This window comes from Balaenoptera physalus (genome assembly GCF_965194825.1).
Source record: "Balaenoptera physalus genome assembly, chromosome: 1".
Lineage (NCBI taxonomy): Eukaryota > Metazoa > Chordata > Mammalia > Artiodactyla > Balaenopteridae > Balaenoptera > Balaenoptera physalus.
The window spans coordinates 85,514,997-85,528,443 of record NC_138882.1 but is presented as its reverse complement, the minus strand read 5'-3'; the positions used below and the strand labels follow the sequence as shown (position 1 = coordinate 85,528,443).

The following is a 13,447-nucleotide window of genomic DNA, read 5'->3' as shown; positions in this document are numbered from 1 at the left end:
CCGCCATCATTCAGGCCACTGATTTAAATAATACTCTCATCCAAAATCATCCTTACAGAAACACACAGATAATGTTTGACCAGAAAACTGGGGACCTGGGCCAGTGCATCTGACCCATAAATAAACCATCAAACCTTCCTTCCAGCACACTGACAAATTGTATGAAGAAAGTCGAGCAGGAAATAGGTTTATTTGACACATGCTCCACCGTGACCAAAATGGAAAATACAAAAAGTAGGTTTAAAATATAACAATATTATTATTAATGATTAAGAAGTTGCATTTGAATGGCAATGAACTTCAGTGACTGCATTTTTAATGAAGTGATTTCAACTTTCTCTTGAATTTGATGTGAAACATCATGTGTTTAAATAATTCAGAAGTATTAAAAACATATAAAATTAGTTGTGTGAATGGCATTGCATAATAGATTGGGTTTCCCAATAATTTCAAAGTGACAGGAAGCCAGAAAATTTGAACAACCCTCTGAGATTTCTTCAAAAATTGAAGATATCCAAAGAGTTCAGTTGGAAGAAATTAGATTGGAGCAAGTTTTATGTCACTTTTGGGAGATATGAGCAAAAAGCTTCACTTCTGTTGTAAGTCTAGGGTCTCAGCTGCCAGCTCATCTGAGTTATGATAGGGGATGCTACGTGCCTAGTGAATTCCTTGTGGCAGGAAGTAAAACAGATTTATAGAGGTCACAGGAATCTGACCTGCTGGATGTTCTTTATTTGAAGGAGCAAACAGTGAAAGGAGGACCATAGTGGTCAACACTTTACTACACGTTTCTAAGTATCATGATAGGAAATCATATGAGGTGATCTGCAATTTTCCCTCAGTCCATATTCGAGGAAGAAAGGAGATTTTGTTTGGCAAGCCATGAATCAAAGGGAAATGAATTGCAAGAAAGACTCGAGGTAAAGAGACATGTGTCACCAGGTAACGAGGCCCTTTTCAAACCAATATGTACAACAAAATTGCCTCCAGATCAATGCAACTAGGCAGGAAGTCTTAGAAGTCAAGGATCGTGAAAGATAGAAAAGGGTCATCTTCCCCAATCAAGGAATGGAACTTTTCACTACAAGTTAGAGAACACTCCAAGCGCTCCCACTGCCAGAAACCACAGAAACTGAGAGCTAAGACAGGGACTCTGTGAGTCATGAGAACCTCGTCCAGTGAGGACATCCTGGAACAGGACATTTCCTGTTTTCAGAGTCTCTGCCAAGCCATTTATGAGTGGATTTGCATTTTGGTTGGGAAATGATTGGACCGGGCCAGTTTTGGTAGCTCCGCTTCCCCCTGGGTGGGGCAGCAAGCCCCAATAAAAAGGTCCTCTGCTGCACGACAGCTGTCCTCTTGCTACTCGAGTTCCGATTGACTTTGGAGAACCTGGTGAGTCTGATTCTCCAGTTCAACTTTGTTCTCGGATCCCCGAATGTTGACTGTATGCTGGAGACAGCAAGTTTGATGGGTCCAAAGTTATGATCATGGGTATAATGCTACTTAGTGAATGGGAACGTGGAATCTGGGCACAAGGTAATATTGTATTTACTAGATTTCTGATACCTCGTTTGATTTCCTTTATTGAGAACGAAATTAACAGGAAGTTTTGACATGAACAGATAAAGAGCAAAGTATTTACTTTTACTTTTTTCTATGCCTTTTTCTTGGACTTCTGCTGTGATTTCAGAGGCATTTATCTTAGAAGGTGTGAGGCCCTTACATTCATCCTGAATGCCCTTTGCTCTGTGCATAAGTCACCTTGTCAGGACCTCATGAGAGAAAATGGTGATAGAAATTGCTTGTGAGCTTGCCCAGGATTCTAGAACTTGTGATGGCCTTTTTTCAAGATGTCGTTTTCATAAAAAAAAGAGAGAGAGAGAGAGAGAGAGAGAAAGAAGGAAAGAAACCAAAAGAGAAAACATCGCTTGTTTCTTTAAAACAAAGATATTTTCTTTGGAAAAGTTGTATGAGAAAAGAGAAGGTTTTGTCTGGGCTGATGAAACGATTTTCTGAAGAGCGAGAGAGAAGTCAGAAATTCATTAAAAGCTATTAAAGAGATTAAAGCCCTTACTTAGAGATTGGTGAGATACTATCTGTTGTTATTCCACAAGCTTTTGCTCTTTTCTCTATAGGAATTCCTTCTTGTGAACACGATCATATACTTTCTTTCACATATTAAGACTCCAGAAAGATGTCTTCTCAACATCAGCAGTTCAAGCAGCCCTGCCAGCCACCACCAGTGTGCCTACCTAAGTGCCCTGACCCTTGCCCACCTGCCAAGTGTCCAGACCCTTGCCCACCTATAAAGTGCCCTGACCCATGCCCACCTGCCAAGTGCCCAGACCCTTGCCCACCTAAAAAGTGCCCTGATCCATGCCCGCCTCAGCAGTGCAAGCAGAAATGCCCTCCTGGGCCACCTGCCCATCATTGCTAGCAGAGGTGCCCACCCAAGAGCATGTAAGAGCTTGAGCTTTTATCTGCATCTGGAAAGGATAAGGACAATCGGCTCAACTAGTTCCAGAGCTCCACCTTCACTTTCTCTTCAAAGCCTATCATGGATTCGGAAGAAGCTTCTCCACCCTTCAGCCTCCATATGCGTGTGGTGATTCCTGACAGGCAGAGGCTTCCTATCTGAGGCTGCTATACTGCTTCCCTCTGGGTGGTGCCCGAGAAAGCATCACAGAGCCTCAGTAGAAAGAGCAGCAGCTCTCCTCCTGGGCGCCCTCTGAGGATTCTCTCCCTCTCTTCTCTGTCGGTCGGTCACCTGGGTATGGGTTTCTACCAGCTGAGCAATAGTTACTTATCCTCCACTTCCTGAATAAAATACAATTCTTTTGTGTGATGAGAAAATTTTTTTCTTTCTTTAAAAACCTGCTTTTCGCAATATCATATCATAATTTTGGTTGATTTCTATCCTTCTTTGATCCCGAGTTTCAGGCTCTCACAGTCAGTGTTATCTGAATTTTGAGTCGTATCAATGATTATTTCTATACAGTTTCAAATCCAGGTTATTTTCCTAATTATTGCTTGATTGATTTGAGGAACAAATTATTTAACTTCTTGGCATTTCAAACCCTTTAATAAACTGTGGGAAAACTCATATTTACAGTGCCTACTTGCTTAGGAATAAAAATTACATGAATGTGTGTCATTCAGTTGGCACAATGCCGGGCACATAATTGGCATTTGAGAGGTGGCCGATCATCATGGTCACTGTCATCATCACCTTCACCACCATCACCATCGTCATCACCACCCGCAGGTGCTCCAGCAGAGGAGTGGCTCAGACATACCTAGTACAGCAAGCAAGGAGATTCTTAAACTCGATTACCCGTTCATATTCTCTGTTCTTTTTCTTTTCCAATATAACAGAATTTTAAATGTGACACTACAGAAAAACCAGTTTGGGAAATTAATGGGATACTCTGCATAAAATTATAATAGTTCTGAAAACATGGGTAGTACAAAAGAAAGGGAATTTAAAGGGACCTTACCAGGCAAAGTGCTTCCTGCTCTCCATGTGTACAACGTGCTCTTCTTACTGCAAAACTCAACAACCTCAGGGTCTTATTACATGTTTTCACCTCGGAAATAACATTCTTGATTACTTTGACCCCACCTTTGAGGAACAATGGGGATTCCGATGTTTATCTTGATTTACAAAATGACTGTTGCTATGCAGCTTGTTTTCTAAGTGCTTAGCTTACTGGTCCAATGAGCCGTGAAAAGGGATGAGTTTTTTAAGCATACCTTTTCTTGTGGTTAGAAGTAAAGGAGTCAAACATGGCAGAAATGCAGAAGCAAAAAGATGCCCATGTTACTGCTCAACGCTCATCAGACTGTGACATGAGTGAAAAACCAACACTGATATTTGGGAGTTGTCTCTACTGTAGCTACTCTTATTTGACCTGACATAGAAATTAGTTCTTTGAGGAGGGAAGCTCCTGTAACAAATCATAAAACTGTGGCATTAGCTTATGTGTCTGTAGGTGGTTGGAAAGGAATCTGATATTGGAAGCCAAAAATGTGGTGCTACATGTTATTCAATTTCACAATGTTTGCAGTAATGTTTGTCCATGGTTTCTTTAGAGGCAGACCAAATGTTGGTCATTTGTTGATTTTCCCACGGTATTTCAGTAGACGTATGTTCAGGAAATACTTTCTGGTAGACAGGCCAGAAATGAAAAAAATGAAAAGAAAAAAAATACAGCCCGGAAATTCAAAACCTTGTTGAAATAGAAAACTCAACACTTGTAAGTCCTAAAGAGTAAGAGATGAGATTACCAGTGGTTTTGAACTACAAGTCCAATTTCAGTTGACAGTTACAACAGAGAAAAAGACAGAAGTTGTATTCTTCCCACCTGTGTGCCAAGGAACCTCATGGTAGCTGTATTATGTTAGAGGGGAAAGCACTAATTTAATCAGTCCATAAAATTACTTCTACAAAAGGACCTTACTGAGATCCTTAGGACATGGAAATGATTGGAGAACTGAATTATATCAGGCGCCTAATAAGTTTTTGAGCATATTGAGAACTAAATAATCTATGTGCCAAAACGAAAAAGAATGATTTCCAAGATTACTAACGACTTTCCAGACTACCTTTCCCCACTTTCCACCCTACCAAATCAGATATGGTCTGTGCACGTGACTAAAAGGGAATATCCACTCTGAGATGGGTACAAGGCCCCCACAGAATAATGGATAAAGGAAGCTTTCTCAGAGAATGGTATCATATCCTAAGAGAGCCAAGGAGGAGAAGGAACACAGAGATGCTCAAACATGGTTACTCTGTTGTATGATGGTTATTCTTTCATGCTTTCCCTCCGGGTTTATTGAGGTATAATTGACAAACTAAATTGTACATATTTACGGTGTATAATGTGATGATATGTGTACTTTCTGCAGTGATTCCCACCATCAGTCACTTAGTACATTAATCACTTCATCAGTAACAATGTAAAGTGTGTATTTCTCTGTGTGTGTGCGTGTGTGTGTGTGTGTGTGTGAGACGAGAATGCTTAAGGTCTAATTTCTCAGCAAGATTCAAGTACACAACTGAGTGTTATTAGCTAGATCACCATGCTGTACTGTAGACTCTGAGAACTCATTCATCATATGATTGCAAGCTTGTACCCTTGTCTCAACATCTCCACTTTTGCACAACCCCTTAGACCCTGCTGACCACCATTCTACTCTCTGTTTCTGTGACATCTGTGAGTTTGCAAACACATTCCTAAATAAACAATGGTGCAAAGAAGAAATAACAAACAGATAGATAATACCTTGAGATGAATGAAAATGAAAAGAAAACATACAAGAACTTTCGGGATAAATGTACTGCAGCACAAAGAGAGCAACCTATGGCTGGAGATATCTATATTACAAAAGATGATCTCAAATCAGTAACCTGATAGACATGTATGTATGTGTGTGGGTTGATGAAAATTGAAAAGGCGTAACACTAACTGCAGCAACATATAAGCAGTGATTATTTTTGGCCGTTTAATAGACATGCTCATTTTTTAACAGCTTTAGGTTTTCCCCATTATATATTAAATGATATAGCTTCATTTTTATAACAATGTATCATATTATTTAAAAAATATATAGTAGTCAGTGAAGATGTGGCTGAGCTGCAGGGAACGTTTACGTCCTGGCCTTCTGACACATGCCTAGCTGATGACTCTTTCACAGGTTTCAAGTGTCTCCTCTTTCTCTTCCTCTCCTCCTCATTCCGCTCTTCTTCCTGTTGTCCCATTATAAAACCCCATTCCTAAGAAGCTTCCTGATTATTTGGCCAAGACAAATTACTAGGCCAGTTCTTCTTTCTGACTGCAGGAAGAATTATGAAAGATATGAAAGGACTATTCCTAAATGCATGGGCAATATGTCAAAGTACCAAATTGGACGGTTAAGGGCTAGATATTGGTGGTGAAGATATTATGGCAGGGTGAGGGTTCTGGAACGTGAACAGGAAGACAGAGAATAAACAGTGAACATTTTTTTCAAATTACTGTCTTCAAAGACCTAAAACATTCTTGGAATGAGTAGAACAAAGCAAATATATCAGATGTGCCCTAAGTTCACATTTCATCCGAATGTCAGACCTTTAGTGCTGTGCTTCTCTCTCCCCTCCCAACGTCACTCTGAATCATTTATATGTGATGCTGTGAGTCTTAAATGGTATCTTCTATCTAGTTTTGGTTTCACACAATTGAAACCTGGTATTTACTTATAGAATACAAGAGACTTATTTCCTGATAAAGGAATCTTAAGCACACGACAGCCGTCTAGGGAAGAGTTTGCGTCAGGTGAGATGGGACATCCTGATTCCATTAAACATGTGTTCCCACGTTCTACAGTATGATAAAGTGAGATTCGCAGCTCTATTCCTAAAGCAGACATGGGCCTTCTCCAACCATGTCCCATCACAAGACTCTTCAGTGCCCAAGGGGACAGCATAGAAAAGAGTAGTGTTCGTGTCCAGGATAGAAGGGAGGAACTGTAGAAAAACTGTTGACAGCTAAATCACTGAAAAGGCAGAAATGAAATCTTTGGAGGACATGCTAAAGCACTGGGTGCTGAAGTTCAGTCATTTGCTAAAAGCTCATTATATCTGTCATAATTCCACACCCCATGTGTCATATTACATTTATATGTTTGGCTTTAACTTCACTTCCTAATAACTTTGAAAATTTTTATTTTAATTGGCCATAGTTAATCATGTACATGAAATGACAGATGAAATATTCAAATTATATATTACAATATGTATGTACATATATACATAGAGAAATATGTTAGAGAAAGAGGGACAAGGTCAGAGAGAGAGAGAGAGAGATTAAAATGTCTGGAACACACAAAGTCTGCAGAGCTGAAACTCTTCCTGAAGTCCACCTGAAAGGGGAATAATCTTTTACCTGGGGGAGCGTCAGCCTTGTTCTATTCAGGCCGTCAGTGGATTGGATGAGAACTTCCCACCTTGTAGAGGGCAACCGCCATCATTCAGGCCACTGATTTAAATAATACTCTCATCCAAAATCATCCTTACAGAAACACACAGATAATGTTTGACCAGAAAACTGGGGACCTGGGCCAGTGAATCTGACCCATAAATGGACCATCAAACCTTCCTTCCAGCACACTGACAAACTGTATGAAGAAAGTCGAGCAGGAAATAGGTTTATTTGACATATGCTCCACCGTAATCAAAATGGAAAATACAAAATGTAGGTTTAAAATATAACAAAATTATTATTAATGATTAAGAAGTTGTATATGAATGGCAATGATCTTCAGTGACTCCTTTTTTTAAACTAAGTCTTTTTATTTATTTATTTTTTAGCATCTTTATTGGAGTATAATTGCTCTACAATGGTGTGTTAGTTTCTGCCTTATAACAGCGTAAATCAGCTTACATATACATATATCCCCATATCTCCTCCGTCTTGCGTTTCCCTCTCACCCTCCATATCCCACCCCTCTAGGTGGTCACAAACACCGAGCTGATCTCCCTGTGCTGTGCAGCTGCTTACCACTAGGTATCTATTTTACATTTGGGAGTGTATATATGTCCCTGCCACTCTCTCACTTCTTCCCAGCTTACCCTTCCCTCTCAGTGAGTGCATTTTTAATAAAGTGATCTCAACTTTTTATTGAATTTACCCATAGATTTCATTCAAAACATGTTTTTAAATTATTTATAAATATTAAATACATATAAAATTAGTTGTTTGAATGGCATTGCATATTAGATTGTGTTTTACCAAAATTTCCAAGGGCAAGAAGCCAGACAATTTGAACACTCCTCTGAGCTTTCCTCAGAAGTTGAAGAAATTCAAACAGGTCAGCTGGGAGAAATTAGGTAGGAGCAGTTCGTATGTCACTTTTGGGAGGTATGATCAAAAAGCTTCATTTCTGTTGTAAGTCTAGGGTCTAAGCTACCAGCTCATCTGAGTTATGGTAGGTGATGCTACGCTCCTAGTGAATTCCTTGTAGCCGGAAGTGAAACCAATTTATAAAGCTCACATGGATCTGACTGCTGGATGTTCTTTATTTGAAGGAGCAAAGCAGTGAAAGGAGGACCCTAGAGGTCACCACTTTACTAAACGTGTCTAACTATCATGATGGTAAATCATCTGAAATTATATGCAACGTTCCCTCAGTCCATTTTAGAAGAAGAAAGGAGACTTCCTTTAGAAACCAATAGGTCAAGGGGAAATGCATTAAAGAAGAACTTGAGGTAAAGAGACAGGTTTCACCAGGTCGCATGGATCTTTTCAAACCAGTATGTACAACAAAATTGCCACCAGTTCAAGTGCAACTAGGCAGGCAGTTTTAGAAGTCAAGGAAGGTGAAAGATAGAAATTGGTCATATTCCCCAATCAATAAAGGGAACCTTTGACTATAAGTTAGAGAACCCTCCAAATCCTCCCACTGCCATAAACCATGGTAACTGAGAGCTAAGGCAGCGTCTCTCTGAGTGATGAGAACATAATCCAGAGAGGAAGTCCTGGAGCAGGACATTTCCTGTTTTCAGAGTCCCTGCCAAGCCAGTTATGGATGGATTTGCATTTTAGATGGGAAATGTTTGGATCAGGCCAGTTTTGTCAGCTCCACTTCCCCCTGTGTGGGGCAGCAAGCCCCAATAATAGGTCCTCTGCTGCATGACGGCCATCCTCCTGCTACTTGAGTTCCAACTGAGTTTGCAGACACTGGTGAGCCTGATTCTTCAGTTCAACTTTTTCTTGGGCTTTCAAATGTTGAGTTTATCCTGGAGACAGCAAATTTGATGGGTCCAAAGTTATCAACATGGGTTTAATGCTACTTAGTGGATGGGAACTTGGAATTTGGGCACAATGGTATACTGCATTTATTAGATTTCTGATACTTATTTTGAATTCCTTATTGAGAAAGAAATTTATAGGAAATTTTGACGTGAAGAGATAAAGAACAATGTATTTTTCTTTTTTCTATACCTTTTTTGTGTCCCACTGCTGTGATGTCAGAGGTATTTATCTTAGAATGTGTGAGACACTTACATTCTTCCTGATTGCCCTTTGCTCTACACATAAGTCATCCTGTCGGGACCTCATGAGAGAAAATGTTGATAGGAATTTCTTGTGAGCTTGCTCAGGATTTTAAAACTTGTGATGGCCTTTTTTGAAGATGTTGTTTTCATTTAAAAAATAAAAACTAAACAAAAACAGAAAACATTGCTTTTTCTTTCAAACAACAATATTTTCTTTGGAAAAGTTGCATGAGAAAAGAGAAGGTTTTCTCTGGGCTGATGAAACGATTTGCTAAAAGGCGAGAGGGAAGTCAGAAATTCATTAAAATGTGTTAAAGAGATTAAAGCACATACTTAGCGATTGGAGAGATACTATTTGTTGTTATTACGCAAGCTTTTGCTCTTCTCTCTGTAGGAAGTCCTTCTTGTGAACAGTGTCATATGCTTTCTTTCAGATTCTAAGACTCCAGAAAAATATCTTCTCAACAGCAGCAGTGCAAGCAGCCCTGCCAACCACCACCAGTGTGCCCACCTAAGTGCCCTGAGCCTTGCCCACCTAAGTGCCCAGAGCTTTGCCCACCTATAAGGTGCCCTGAGCCATGCCCGCCTCAGCAGTGCCAGCAGAAATGTCCTCCTGTGCCACTTCCCCAACTGCCAGCAGAAGTGCCCACCCAATAGCAAGTAACAGCTTGAGCTTTTATCTGCCTCAGGAAAGGATAAGGACAATTGGTTCACATAGTTCCACAGCTCCACCTTCATCTTCTCTTCAAAGCCTCTTGTGGATATAGAAGAAGCTTCTCCACCCTTCAGCCTGCAATAATCCTCTGGTGATTCCTGACAGTCAGGGGTTTCCTTCCTGAGGCTGGTATATCACTTCCCTCTGGGAGGTAGCTGAGAAAGCATCACAGAGCTTCAGAAGGAAGAGTGGAAGCTTTCCTCCTGCTCGCCAGTTGAGGATCCTCTCACTGTCTTCTGTGTCTGTTTGTCACTTGGGCAGGGGTTTCTACCAGCTGGACCATTGTTACTTATCCACCACTTCCTGAATAAAATGCAATTTTTTTGTGTGATGATAAAAATATTTCCTTTCTTTTAAAACTTGCTTTTAGCAATATCATATTATAATTTTGGTTGATTTCTCTCCTTCTTTGATCCCAAATTTCAGGCTCCCCCAATCTGTGTTATCTTAGTTTTGAGTCGTATTGATGATTATTTCTATATAATTTCAAATCCATGTTATTTTCTTAATTATTGCTTGATTGATTTGAGGAAATATTATTTAACTCCTCACAATATCAGTCTCTTTACTAAAATTGGGGAAAATCATTTACGTTGCAAACTTGACTGGGGCATAAAGATTCCACAGATGTGTGTAATTCAGTTGGCACTATGCTGGGCACATAATTGACATTTTGTTAGGCCACAGGTTATCACTATCTCTGTCATCATCACCATCACCACCATCACCACCATCACCACAACGATGTTTGCTCCAGCTGGAAAGTTGCCCAGATATAACTAGTATAGGAAACACAAGATTCTTAACTCTATTACCCTTCCATAATCTGTTGCTCTTTTTCTCTTGAAATTAACCTTATTTTAAAACAATTTTTAATAAATTTTTGTCTGCGTCGGGTCTTCATTGCAGCACGCGGGATCTTTGTTGCGGCATGCGGGATATTTCTTTTCAGCGTGTGCACTGTTCACTGCGGACCGTGGGCTTCTCTCTAATTGTGGCTCGTGGGCTCAGTATTTATGGTGCTTAGGCTCAGTTACCCCACGCCATGTGGGATCTCAGTGCTCTGAACAGGGATTGAACCTGCGTCTCCTGCATTGGAATACAGATTCTTTACCACTGGACCACAATGGAAGTCCTTAATTAACCTTATTTGTAATGTGATATTGCATATGAAGAACTTTTGGAATTAGTGGGGTATTCTGCAAAAAATTACAGTAGTTCTTAAATCCTGGGTAGTATAGAAGAAAGAAAAATAAGAAAGGGAAATAAGAAAGGTCCTGAGCAGGTAAAGGGTTGCCTTCTCTCCACGGGTACGACCTGCTCTTCTTATTCCAAAAACTCATAAAAATCCAGAGTCCTACTGTATTTTTTCACCTCTGAGATTACTTCTTTGATTGTTTTGAATAACACGTTGGGGTTTACAATGTTTATTTAGATTTGTAAATTTACTGTTGCTATGCACCTTTTTTCTAAGTTCTTAACCTACACTGAAGTAAGCTGGGAACTGAGGGATATGTTCTTTAAGTATATCTTTTCTTGTGGCCCTAAGGTTCCACAAAGAGAATAGTTAATTCAGACCACACATACACCCGTGCACACACACACTGATAAATATAGTATTATTTTTAAAGTGACAAAGTCTTCATATTAAATCATACTATACTTAAATATACTTAAGATTAAGAGAACCTTTCTCTTTCTATATTGTTCACTCACAAACCTAGAAGTAAAGGACTCCAAGATGATAGAACTAAAGATGGAAAAAGATTCCCAGATTACTGCTCAACCCTCATCAGGTTGAGGGAAAAATCAACACTGATATTTGGGAGTTGTCCCTACTGTAGCTAGTGTTATTTGATCTGATACAGAAATTAGTTCTTTGAGGTGGAATGCTCCTGTAACAAATCTTAAAATTGTGGCATTGGCTTATGTGTCTGGAGGTGGTTGGCAAGGAAACTGTATTGGAAACCATAAATATGTTGATACATGTTATTCAATGGCGAAACCTTTGCTATATTGATAACTTGGGAGGCAGACCAAATGCGGGTTGTTTGTTGTGTTCACCAGGGTATTTCAATGGACATATGTTCAGAAATTATTATCTAGTTTGCAGGCCAGAAATGAAAAGGAAAAAATGTAACCCAAAAATTCAAAACCTTGCTGAAGTAGAAAACCTCAACACTTGTAAGCCCTAAAGAGTAGGAGATGAAATTAAAAGTGGTTTTGAACTTTGTCTGTTGACTGTAACAACAGAGAAAGACAGAAGTTGTAGTCTTTACATATGTGTGCCATGGAGCCTCACGGTAGCTCTATTATGTTCAGAAAGAAAGACAGCAAAATAAATCAGGCCAGAAAATCACTTCTAGGAAAGGACCTGAGTGTTGTTTCTAGGATATAGAAATGATTGGAAGAATGAAATATATCAGGTGCCTAATACGTTTTTGAGGTAATTGATGACTAAATAAACTATGTGCCAAAACTAAAAAGACTGATTTTTCAAGAATAGAAACAACTTTCCAGCACTTCTTTCCCCACTTTCCACGCTACCCATTTCAGATGTGGTCAGTACAGGTGACTTAAAAGGGAATTACCACTGAGATGGATACAAGGCTCACAGAAAAATGGATAAGGGACGTTCTCTCAGAGAATAGTATCAGAGCCTAATAGAGGCAAGGAGGAGAAGGAAAACAGAGATTCTCAAACTTTGTTACTCTTTTGTATGATGGTTATTCTTTCATCTTTTTCCCTCCAGCTTTATTGAGGTCTAATTGACAAATTAAGTTGTATATATTTATGGTGTATAATGTAATGATTTGACATATGCGTACTTTGTGCAATGATTGCCACCATCGTGTACTTAACACATTAGTCTCCTCATTAGTAATCATTAGTGTCTGTGTGTGTGTGTGTGTTTAGTGAGAATGCTCACTTCCTTAGCAGTTTCAAGTACATGACATAGTGTTATTAAATAGTGTCACCATGCTCTACATTAGACTTACAGAGCTTATTCATCTTATAACTGAAGGCTTTTATCCTTTGTCCAACAGCTCCAGTTTTGCCCCTCCTCTCAGCCCCTGCTAACCACCATTCTACTCCCTGTTACTTTGAGTTCTATTAGTTCCACAACACATTCCTATATAATCAATGGCTCAAAGAAGAAATAACAAGTAAAATTAGAAACTACTTTGGCAGGAATGAAAATGAAAATACAACATACAAAAACTTTAGGAATACATGTAGTATAGTGCATAGAGAGATATTTATGGCTGGAAATATCTATATTAAAAATGATGGAGGGGAGGAGAGAAGATGGTGGAAGAGTAAGACGCAGAGATCACCTTCCTTCCCACAGATACAGTAGAAATACACCTACACGTGGAACTGCTCCTACAGAACACACACTGAACGCTGGCAGAAAACGTCCGACCTCCAAAAAGGCAAGAAACTCCCCCCGTACTTGGGTAGGGCAAAAGAAAAAAGAAATAACAGAGACAAAAAAATAGGGACGGCACCTGCACCAGTGGGAGGGAGCTGTGAAGGAGGAAAGATTTCCACGCACTAGGAAGCCCCTTCGTGGGCAGAGACTGCGGGTGGCAGAGGGGGGAAGCTTCGGATCCACGGAGGAGAGCGCAGACACAGGGGTGCGGAGGGCAAAGCGGAGAGATTCCCGCACGGAGGCTCAGCGCCGAGCA

At 39.8% G+C, this 13,447-nt stretch overlaps 1 pseudogene across 1 annotated transcript; it reads left to right on the top strand.

The window, feature by feature from the left end:
* The first annotated feature begins 3,212 nt into the window (after positions 1–3,212).
* Positions 3,213–13,042, top strand: LOC309655648 (annotated as a pseudogene). The gene is made up of 3 exons: positions 3,213–3,302; positions 6,248–6,320; positions 9,483–13,042. The product of its transcript is annotated as an uncharacterized misc_RNA (transcript).
* Positions 13,043–13,447: the final 405 nt, after the last annotated feature.